The sequence below is a fragment of the Rattus norvegicus genome, chromosome 17, assembly GCF_036323735.1.
Source record: "Rattus norvegicus strain BN/NHsdMcwi chromosome 17, GRCr8, whole genome shotgun sequence".
In the NCBI taxonomy this organism is placed as follows: domain Eukaryota; kingdom Metazoa; phylum Chordata; class Mammalia; order Rodentia; family Muridae; genus Rattus; species Rattus norvegicus.
The window spans coordinates 14,628,300-14,640,132 of NC_086035.1; the positions used below are offsets into that span (position 1 = coordinate 14,628,300).

Here is an 11,833-nt window from a genome sequence, read left to right on the forward strand (position 1 = left end):
CAAGAAAGGGGATCTCATAAAACTGTCAAACTTCTGTAAGGCAAAGGACACTGCTGTTAGGACAAAATGGCAACCAACAGATTGGGAAAAGATCTTTACCAATACTACAACTGATAGAGGGCTCATATCCAAAATACCCAAAGAACTCACGAACTTAGATGGCAGGAAAACAAATAGCCCTAATAAAAAATAGGGTTCAGAGCTAAACAAAGAATTCACAGCTGAGGAATGCTGAATGACAGAGAAGCACCTAAAGAAATGTTCAACATCTTTAGTCATAAGGGAAATGTAAATCAAAACAACCCTGAGATTTCACCTCACACCATTCGTAATGGCTAAGATCAAAAACTCATGTGACAGCCGATGCTGGCGAGGACATGGAGAAAGAAGAAAACTCCTCCATTGTTGGTGGGATTGCAGACGGGTACGAACATTCTGGGAATCAGACTGGAGGTTCCTCAGAAAATTGGACATTGAACTACCCGAGGACTCAGCTATACCTCTCTTGGGCATATACCTAAAAGATGCCCCAAAATATAACAAAGACACATGTTCCACTATGATCATAGCAGCCTTAGTTATAATAGCCAGAAGCTGGAAAGAACCCAGATGCCCTTCAACAGAGGAATGGATAGGGAAAATGTGGTGCATTTACACAATGGAATACTACTCAGCTATCAAAAAGAATGACTTTATGAAATTCATAGGCAAATGGAGGAAACTGGAAACTATCCTCCTGAGTGAGGTAACCCAATCACAGAAAAGCACACATGGTATGCACTCATTGATAAGTGGATATTAGCCCAAATGCTCGAATTTCCCTAGATGCACAGAACACATGAAACTCAAGAAGGATGACCAAAATTCAAATGATTCACTCTTTCTTAAAAGGGGAACATGAATACCCTTCGGAGTGAATAGGGAGGGAAAGTTTAGAACAGAGGCAGAAGGAACACCCATTCAGAGCCTGCCCCACATGTGGCTCATACATATACAACCACCAAACTAGATAAGATGGATGAAGCAAAGAAGTGCAGGCTGACAGGAACTAGATGTACATGTTTCCTGAGAGACACAGCGAGAATACAGCAAATACAGAGGCGAATGCCAGCAGCACACCACTGAACTGAGAACAGGACCCCCATTGAAGGAATCAGAGAAAGGACTGAAAGAGCTTGAAGCTGACTTGAGACCCCATATGAACAACAATGCCAACCAACTTGAGTTTCCAGGGACTAAGCCACTACCCAAAGTCTATACATGGACTGACCCTGGACTCTGACCTCATAGGTAGCAATGAATAGCCTAGTAAGAGCACCAGTGTAAGGGGAAGCCCTTGGTCCTGCCAAGACTGAACCCCTAATGAACCTGATTGTTGGACAGAGGGCAGTAATGGGGGGAGGATGGGCAGGGGAACACCCATTGAGAAGGGGAGGGGGGTTAGGGGGATGTTGGCCCGGATACCCGGAAAGGGAATAACAATCAAAATGTAAATAAGAAATACCCAAGTAATTAAAGATAAAAAAATTAAAATAAAAATCAACTGTTAATATAGAAATATGTGATAGAACCCACTTCTCATATCACAGATACTTGAAGTTAAGCATATCTTAAACCATAATGCAGTTAGTACAGTTCCCACACTTCTCTGGGCACATGCACAATCTCACCTATCCATCAGATGCACATACCCTTATTTCCTACATATAAATTACTCCCTAGTTATAACGTAAAGTTTCATAGAAAATATTCATCAAAATTTCCATGACCCTTTAGTAAATATATTGTCACTTCAACATTCCCTTCAGAAAAAATCATGTTCTTTACAGAAAGAATACACAGGCAGACGGTATAGAAATCATGCAGTCTCCATAAGCACAAGATTCAATAGGACTTTCTAGAATTCAAGGAAAATGAAAGCCCAACATACGTAAATTCACAGTACATGAGGAAAGTAATGCTAAGTTGGGGATTTAGCTCAGTGGGTAGCTCAAGGCCCTGGGTTCGGTCCTCAGCTCCAAAAAACAAACAAACAAACAAACAAACAAACAAACAAACAAGAAATAGTGCTAAGAAAGTCCATAGCACTAAATGCCTTCACAAAGGGTTTGGAGAGATTTCCTCCTAGCAATGTCAAAGCAGGCCTGAAAGATCTAGAATAAACAGAAGCAAAATAAAACAAGCAGTCAATAAAAAATAATCAAACTCAATCCTTATTCAACAAATGAGAAATAAAGAGAAGCACATCAAGACCCAATGTAACCAAGGTCTGCTTATTTCAGAAAATCAAGAAGACAGACAGAACCTTAGCAAACTAAAGAAAGAAAGAGAACACCCAAAGCAAGGAAATCAGAAATTACAAGAAAGCTAGAGCAAAGGACACTGAAGAACTACAAAGTGTCATGACGTCTTACTTCAAAACCCTGAATGCCACAGAATTAAAAAATCTGCATGTAATGGACAGTTTTCTATAGAAAATATTTTCCAAAGGCAAATCAAGATCAAGTAAACAATTCAAACAGTCCTATAAACCCCTTAAGAAATAGAAAGTCAATGAAAGTCTCTCAAACAAAACAAACTCAGGGCAGATGATTTTCATACACAATTCCACCAGACTTTAAAAAGAAGACTTATACCAACACTCCTTAAACTACTTGACAAAATAGAAAGAGAAGAAACACTGCCAAACTTCTTCTATGAGGCTACAGTCATAATGATACCTAATCCACAAGAAGACACAATAAAGAGAATTTCAGATGAATTACCTTTATGAACGTTGATATAGAAACAATCAGAAAACACATGCAACCTCGATCTAACTACATATCTTAGATAGCATCCACCATGATCAAGTAGACTTGATCCCAGGGATGCAAGGATGACTCATTAAATGGAATTCCACCATGGGAATCCACTGTATAAAAACACTGAAAGGAAAAACACCCCACAGGATCATTTGAGGCTGACGAATCCTTTGACAAAATCCAGCAACACTTCATGTTAAAAAGTCATGGAGACATCAAGGATACAAAGTGCATACTTAAACATACTGAAGGCAATATATAGCAAACCAATGGCAAACATCAAATTGAATGGAGGGGAATGTAAGCAATTCCACTAATATTGGAGAGAAGGTTGCCCACTCAACAAAGTACTTGACGTTCTCGCTAGAGCAATAAGACAACTAAAGGAGATGAGGCAGCCAAAAGTACCCTTATTTGCAGATGATATGATAGTACACATCAGTGACCACAAAAATTCTACCCAAGAACTCCTACAGCAGAGTGCATGTAACGAACACATCAACAAAGTGGGTAGACAATATTCACTCAAAAAATCAGTAGTCATAACATTAATTTTTTCAAAGCTTACTTTTAATTATGATCATAGATGCTTTAATCACCATTTTAGCACACTACACACCAGAAGTAGTGGAAAAGAAATGATACAGGGGAAGTGGACCTGTGTAGAAATGGTTCTTGGGAGCAAATCCAATCTACCTTCTCAGGAAATCATCAGTTCACAGGTCAGCAGTGGAAGCTGGACTGACTCTCAAAAACAATTTACAGATACATGAGGAGACAAGTTTGGTATTGTCAGGATAGCAGCAGTGATAACAGACCTTAGTAGGTATAACTAGGCCTCACTTGAATTAACATGAGGCAGGCAGCAGGAGGGATTCGGACCAGCAGGGATGCCAGGAGCAGCTGTGTCTCTCTGGACTGAGGGAACATCAGTGAAGACACAAGGCCAAGAAGAGGTTAGAGTGCGAGCAATGCAATCTCTTCTCACAGCTGTTGAATCCTATTTATACACCCTACAAACATCACATGACCTCCCTGGGTTTTAGCTCACCAGGTGTCTTACCTCAGGATGTGAGCCTGCCTCAGCTGACATCACTCTGCCATTTGGCTTGTGATCTCAAAAATATCATGAAACACAGCACACAACCAGAAAATTTTGATGAGTTTCTCTCTAGGACATCCTGACAAATGAACCTCAAGTATCGAAGGTAGATCAATACATGTGAGTTGTTAGCAAAGAGTCATTCATCATGTGCCCTGGCACAAGTTTGCTTAGGTAAACATCTTTTCAACCTCATCTACTTCAGGGAAATGTTCCTTCATGTCTTCGCGCCAGCAAATCACCATTCAACGCAAATGACTTTCCAAAGAATGCTTAAGCTTCCTCATCATGTCCCCCTTTCTGTTCAAGAACTGACCTTTCCTCTGACATTAACTATTTACTCACAATAGATACAACTGAAAAACCACCACATTTTCAATAAAGGCCTTATTACAATAGTCAAAAATAGGCTAACAGAACAAGTTTAAATTTCGAAGAATATAGAATGACTTAATGAAAAACATATTTCTTTCAATATAGAACACAAAAATCAAACAAACACGTTAAATTTCACTTAATATACAAAAATTCAAACAAAACTATCTACAACCCTGGATGATAACAACCATAACACATGCAGCGACTAAAACTACCCAGCCAACTTAAGGGATTGTGACGAGTCTTCTGTATTGGGCCAAAGAATTCCTGCTTGAGCTCCAAGAGGGAAAAATTGTTAGTCTGAAAAAAACTAGGTCTAGCATTTATTGCCTAGTCTCTCGGCTTATGTAATCTCTGTATTGTATGTTGTTAGAACCCCACAACCACCCCCAAGAAATGACTAGTCTGAAAAAAAGCTGCTAGTAACAGTTTTTGCCCTGATTCTGTTTATCCAGTTTCTGTACTGTCCTTCCATCTATATATTGTCCAGTCTCTGTGTTTATCTGTGTGTGAAAAAAACTAGGTCTAGCATTTATTGCCTAGTCTCTCGGCTTATGTAATCTCTGTATTGTATGTTGTTAGAACCCCACAACCACCCCCAAGAAATGACTAGTCTGAAAAAAAGCTGCTAGTAACAGTTTTTGCCCTGACTCTGTTTATCCAGTTTCTGTACTGTCCTTCCATCTATATATTGTCCAGTCTCTGTGTTTATCTGTGTGTGATCGATCACTTGGGCTAACCTTTTGAATTTGCATTAATTTTTTTTTTTTTTTGTAAAATCAGACACTGTGTCCGTGAATCCCTTGGGCTTTTTGCTTTGTGAAGAACTGCATGTCTTTGGTGACAGGAGGATATATCCATGCTCCAGTCATGAAACATTTGCATGTTTCATTCTAATGTCAACTCACCCTTACAGAATACTGGTTGACCTTGTTTGTTCTGGCTTGAACTGCCCTTCCTGATTCCTGTGTGGTGTCTGCTCCGGGCTCCAGACGCAGCTGCATGCTCATGTTTGGTGTTCGCTAGAGGAATGGACTGAGAACAAGAACTGGAATTGCCCTAAAGAACTGTTTCTGAACAGGTCCACTTCCGCACTTCCCCATATCCCAATACCCTTGCTTTTTAACTACCTCTTGTGTGTTGTAAGCCAGAGGGGAGGTTGAACGGGATTAAAGTATATTGTGAAAAATAAGTGCGCAGACAGAGAAGTTCTGGGGCTCAGAAAGAAGGAAGAAAACATGGACAGAATGCATTTGTGACCGATCTGGCAACAGCATTTGGAAGTAGCAAACAGGAAAAGGATACAGGAGGGGCTGGCTGGGCTGCAGACTGGAAAAGGGCTGTGACAACCTCTCTACTGCCAGGATCCCTTGGTGATGAGGAGGCCGGCTCAGTGTTATATGCCCTCAGCTCTTCTGACACATGCCAAAGTGAGCTTTCCTGAGATCTGCACTGCAATTCAGAAGATTGAGAATTCTCTCCTTCTGATGAATATTGTTAGAGATTCGTGAATGAGCCCCAGCTCTGTGGACACGGCAATAAGAACTGGGATGTGTGTGAACAGGGGAGTCTTTTCCTACTAATCTTATTCTTCAAGGATTAACCACCATCACCAAGAGCTGGGAACAAAGGGGTCATCCCAAAGGTGAGCAAATACATGGTTCACACACTTGGAGCAAAGACCTGTTGTTCACAAAATTTACTCTCACGTTCCCTAGAAAGAGAGGTGTACTGACAAATTTTAGCATTTTTCTTCTTTTAAAACCACAAATATATGAGTATTTTTATTTTAATCACGGGTGGGGAATATGGCGCTATTTCATATTTTCCACATCAGCTGACTATGATTTGCCTCATGCTCTAGCAGGTGCGTGGTATTGGGAGCAGCAGATAGTTTCCTTGTTTCTGTGACTCTTAGAATTCTGAGATCTGACAGAATTGATGCTATCCCACAGCTCTCTTCACCCAAATACTGTGGAAGAGAGAACTGAACACCCAGAAGTACGGACCATCCTCAGACTTCAGGACAGACCACCCTTCTGCACACCTTTGCCCACATTGCTGGCCCAAGAGGAAACTGCATGATGCCTCTGGACACAGGGAATATAGGAGCAGTCAGCGGCAGGTACCTGTGGTAGCATTCAGTGCCCTGAACTGAAGTGAACCGGTCAAACAGCTCCCTGCACCCAAATCCCTTGACGTGGGTGTGGACCCTCAGAAGTCTGGACGCTCTGGAGAAATCAGAGAAGACTACCCCTGTCCACATTCCTGACCAAAGAGGGAATCACCTAGTGCCAGATCTGCCCTCTGCACACAGGAACCTAGGAGTAATCAGTGGCAGGACCCTTCTGATTCCTTCCTGTGCTGAGAGCAGAAAGACAATCACTAGCACCACCTACATGCCTGAGGGCAGAGCACTCTGTTCCTAGAAAAGGCTGAAAGAAAACAGGAAAACAGGTATACAGGAGTGCTGACACACAGCCTACAGTAGGGTCAAGCCATTCTCAGAAATATCAAGACAAGCTAACACCAGAGACAACTGATGGTGAGAAGCAAGCTCAGGAACCCAAGCAACAGAAACCAAGATTACTTGGCACCATCAGTTCCCCCACCAAAGCAAATACTGGATATTCAAACACATAAGAAAAGCAAGATTTAGATTTAAAATCACATTGTATCTTGATGATGGAGGAATTTAAGAAGGACATATATAACTCCTTTAAAGAAATACTGGGCAACACAAGTAAACAAGTTGAAGCCCTTAGAGGAAATACAAAAATCCCTAAAAGATTTTCAGGAAAACGCAAATAAATAGGTGAAGGAATTGAACAAAACAATCCAGGAGATAAAAATGGAAATAGAAACAAGAAAGAAAGCACAAAGGGAGACAACCCTGGTGATAGAAAACCTAGGGAAGAGATCAGGAGTCACAGATGCCAGCATCACCAACAGAATACAGGAGATAGAAGAGAGAATCTCAGGAGCCAAAGATACCATAGAAAACATTGACACAACTGTCAAAGATAATATAAAACAGAAAAAAAAACCTCCTAGCCCAAAACACCCAGAAAATCCAGGACACAATGTGAAGATCAAACCTAAGGATAATAGGTATAGAAGGGAGTGAAGACTCCCAACTTAAAGGACCAGTAAATTTCTTCAACAAAATTATAGAAGAAAACTTCCCTAACCTAAAGAAAGACATGCCCATAAAGTACAAGAAGCCTACAGAACTCCAAATAGATAGGACCAGAAAAGTAATCCCTCCTGTCACATAATAGTCAAAACACCAAATGCACAAAACAAAGAAAGAATTTTAAAAGCAGTAAGGGAAAAAGGTCAAGTAACATATAAAGGTAGACCTTTAGGAATTATACCAGACTTCTCACCAGAGACTTTGAAAACCAGAAGATCCTGGACAGATGTCAGAGACCCTAAGAGAATACAAATGCCAGTCTAGGCTACTATATCCAGCAAAACTCTCAATTAACATGGAGAAACCAAGATATTCCATGACAAAACCAAATTTACACAATATCTTTCTACAAATCCATCCCTACAAAGGATAATAGATCGAAAAGACCAAAACAAGGATGGAAACCACATCCTAGAAAAGGCAAGACAGTAATCTCCTTTCAAAAATACCAAAAGAAGAGAGACACGCAGACATAATCCCACCTCTAAATATGAAAATAACAGAAAGCAACAATCACTTGTCCTTATATTTTTGGTTGTGAGCCTAGCCTTTAACGGCTGAGCCATCTCTCCAGCCCTCACTTGTCCTTAATATCTCTCAACATCAATGGACTCGATTCCCCAATAAAAATAAATAGACTAATAGACTGGACACGTAAAAAGGACCCAGCATATTTCTGCATGTAGGAAACCCACCTCAGAGACGACAGGCACTACCTCAGACTAAAAGACTAGAAAACAAATTTCAAAGCAAATGGTCTGAAGAAGCAAGCTGGAGTATCCATTCTAAAATTGAATAAACTCAACTTTCAACTAAACATCATCAAAGAAGATAAGGTAGGACACTTCATATTCGTCAATGGTAAAATCCGCCACGATGAACTCTCAATCCTAAACATCTATGCACCAAATACAAGGGCACCTACATACATAAAAGAAACCTTACTAAAGCTCAAAGCACACATTGTACCTTACCCAATAAGAGCAGGAGAGTTCAACACCCCAATCTCATCAATGGACAGATTGTGGAAACAGAAACTAAACAGAGACATAGAGAAACTAACAGAAGTTCTGAACCAAATGGATTGAACAGCTACTCATAGTCCATTCCATCCTAAACCAGAAAGATAGACCTTCTTCGCAGCACCTCATGGTACCTTGTCCAAAATGGATAGTACAATCAGTCACACAACAGTCCTCAACAGAAAGATAGAAATATTCCCATGCATCCTATCAGATCACCATGGACTATAGCTGATCTTCAATAATGACAGAACGTGCACATAAACATGAAAGCTGAACAACACCCTACTCAATGATAACTTGGTCAAAAATAAATAAATAAATAAATAAATAAATAAATAAATAAATAAAGGACTTCTCAGAATTTAATGACAAAGGAGGTACCACATACCCAAACTTATGGGACACAATGAAAGTTGTGCCAACAGGAAAACTCATAGATCTGAGTGCCTCCAAAAGATACTAGTGAGAGCTTAAACCAGCAGCTTGACAGCACACCTAGAAGCTCTAAAACAAAAAGAGGAAAACACACCCAAGAGGAGTAGAAGGCAAGAAATAGTCAAACTCAGTGAAGAGATCAACCAAGAAGAAACAAAAAGGACTGTACAAAGAATCAACTAGCCAAGAGCTGGTTCTTTGAGAAAATCAACACAAAAGGATAAACCCTTAGACAGACTAATAAGAGTCCACAGAGAGTGTGTTCAAATTAAAAAAAATTAAAAATGAAAAGGGAGACATAAGAACCGAATCTGAGGAAATTTAAAAAAATCATCAGATCCTACTACAAGAGCACATAATCGATAAAACTTGAAAATCTGGAGGAAATGCACAATTTTCTAGAAAAATACCAGGTACCAAAGTTAAAGCAGGAACAGATAAACCATCTAAACAACCCTTTAACTCCTAAAGAAATAGAAGCAGTTATTAAAATTCTCGAAATCGAAAACAGCCCAGAACCAGATGGGGTTAGTGCAGAATTCTATCAGACCTTCATAGAGGACCTCATACCAATACTGTCCAAACTATTCCACAAAATAGAAACAGACAGAGCACTACCAAATTCCTTCTATGAAGCCACAATTACTCTTATACCTAAAAACACACCAAGACCCAACAAAGAAAGAGAACTTCAGACCAATTTCCCCTACGAATATCAACACAAAAATACTCAATAAAATTCTTGCAAACCTCATCCAAGATCACATCTAGAAGGAGTGCACAAGTGTGCGGGAAAAGGCTCAAGTTGTCTCTTCTCCACGCTGCAGCAGGTTCACGCATTGTGTTTCTGAAAGAGAAGAACCCAGACGAGACACGGTGTAAGATCAACCACCCAGAATTTAGGGAGTGAGCAAGGAAAACTGATTCACACTTAAAACACAAGTGGACCTAGCACAATAGACTCACATCTCTCCTGTCTCTGTAACCTATGCCTCCCTCAGAGAGAGCACATGAATGACAGAGGTGTCCTTTTCTTAAAAGCCCATTTTACCATGAATTAAGTCTAAATGTCTATATATATATATATATATATTTATGGCATATATTATATATTATTAAAATATGCACAGGGGTCTAAATACACCCATAGATAAAAACTTTGTTGGAGGAAAGGGGATCTAGAAAGTACCTGAAGGGTCTTGAGGTTTCTGCCACCTTCTTTGCATCCTGTTTGCACATGAGCTGACCTGACTGGAGTCTAACATTGCACTGCCGATCTGTCTTGACCACCAGTGGACAGAAACCCTTAGCTCACATCCTGTTTCAGGCCCCTAGGGAGGCCCAACTATTACAGTTTAGGTGATTTTTGGGAGACTTGATTATGGCTCCTCCCGGGAATATGCCTCTGGTCTCCAACAAGAATAGTGAATCTTAGATAACCAAAGCCTGGAGTGCACAGGCTGGCTAATGACCTCTACACATGATCTGTGCACCACAAGCATTGAAGCTCCAAGACTCAGGGAAAAGAAGGAAATGGACCTAAAAATATCCCTGCACCATCACACATCCGCAGTACAGCTGTCTCATCACAGAGGAGAGAGCATTGTGGCAGGGAGCTGTGAGCCACCCTTGGACACCAGGCCCTCTCAGGTGTCAGGGGATCAGCCAAGCTGACAGCCCTGCAGGAGCTGCTCTGAGAGTTGGTCCTCAATGAGGATCACAACCACTTTGGGGCTTATATATCAGATATCCTGCATCTCAGATAGTTGGAATATTATTCATAGCAGTAGAAAACTAGGAAGCTTGGAAGTAGCAGTAAGGTAATTTTATGGTTGTGTGTAGGGGTGTGGAGGTCACCACAACATGAATACCTGCATTAAATGGCTGCAGAGTTAGGAAGGTTAAGACGCACCGGCTCATATGAAGGAGACCGGGCACGCAGGCTGGAAGGAAAAGCAACTCTGTTATTCTATATTCTTTCCACACATAACCCCTGCTAACACTGACTGAACTGTACATAGCTTCCCAGCAGTACTTCGATATACAGTCGACATGAAGGAGCTTTGACCCTCACACAGTTGCATGTGTGCCCTGTGCCCAAGGTCTGGCAACAAGTCAGTGTCCACTGTGGTGTCTAAGCCATACTCTGTAGTGTTCTTTGTCACACTGTGAGGCAGGCACCTGTGGAGTCTGCTAAAAGATAATGTCCTCTTCTCTGTGTGTCATTTAAATTATTAAGGTATGTGCTGCATCAACAGGCATTGAGCATGCCCAGGAGTACATAATCGGTTCCTAAGCTTAGATTAGTGAACTCCTGTACTGAGCCCACTCACGGCATGACGCTCTGCCTCCATGAAGCCTGGTCAGGGATCGCCCGAAACTTCTGCCATTAGGTCCAGGCTCCTGGAGAGAAGCTACTCTGCTTTAACTATTGCAGTGGGCATGGCCTTCCATAATAGATGCCAATGCTCTCCTCTCTCCGTCAAGTTTCTCCTTTCCTCCTCCTCATCTCTGCTTACTTTGGCTTTGACTCACTGCCATGACAGTCCTTGGTGCTTTAATTGTTCTTAGACTATCAGTGTAGCCCACAGGGCAGGCATCGGCCATGCTGCTCTCTCCATTTGGTCTGCATCACTGACGTCACAGGCAGGGCATACACAGGTGTGCCGACATCAGGGCAGTGAAGCCCTTCAGGGAAAAGGAGTCAGAGATGGACTTACTCCTCATATTCACCTTAGCAGTGTCCTGGTTAGGGAGCAGGAATATGGATGGCCCTTCCTCAAGTTGTTCCGTCCAGATGACAGGGACAATATATGTTCACCTCTCAAGGCTCAGCGGGAAACACTTTCACATCTTGTTCAGGAAGTTCATTGCACCATCAGCTGGGAGAGAG

The 11,833-nt window shown here is 41.3% G+C and overlaps 1 long non-coding RNA gene across 2 annotated transcripts in view; it reads right to left on the reverse strand.

Moving 5' to 3' along the window:
• Positions 1 to 11,833, reverse strand: part of LOC134482691 (uncharacterized) — a 73,702-nt gene that overhangs the window by 31,248 nt on the left and 30,621 nt on the right. For both annotated transcript variants that reach the window (XR_010059101.1, XR_010059102.1), the window contains 2 exons: positions 11,674 to 11,822; positions 9,691 to 9,787 (listed from right to left, as the gene is read on the reverse strand). This is a non-coding gene — a long non-coding RNA (uncharacterized LOC134482691). The remainder of the gene's footprint in view (positions 1 to 9,690; positions 9,788 to 11,673; positions 11,823 to 11,833) is intronic.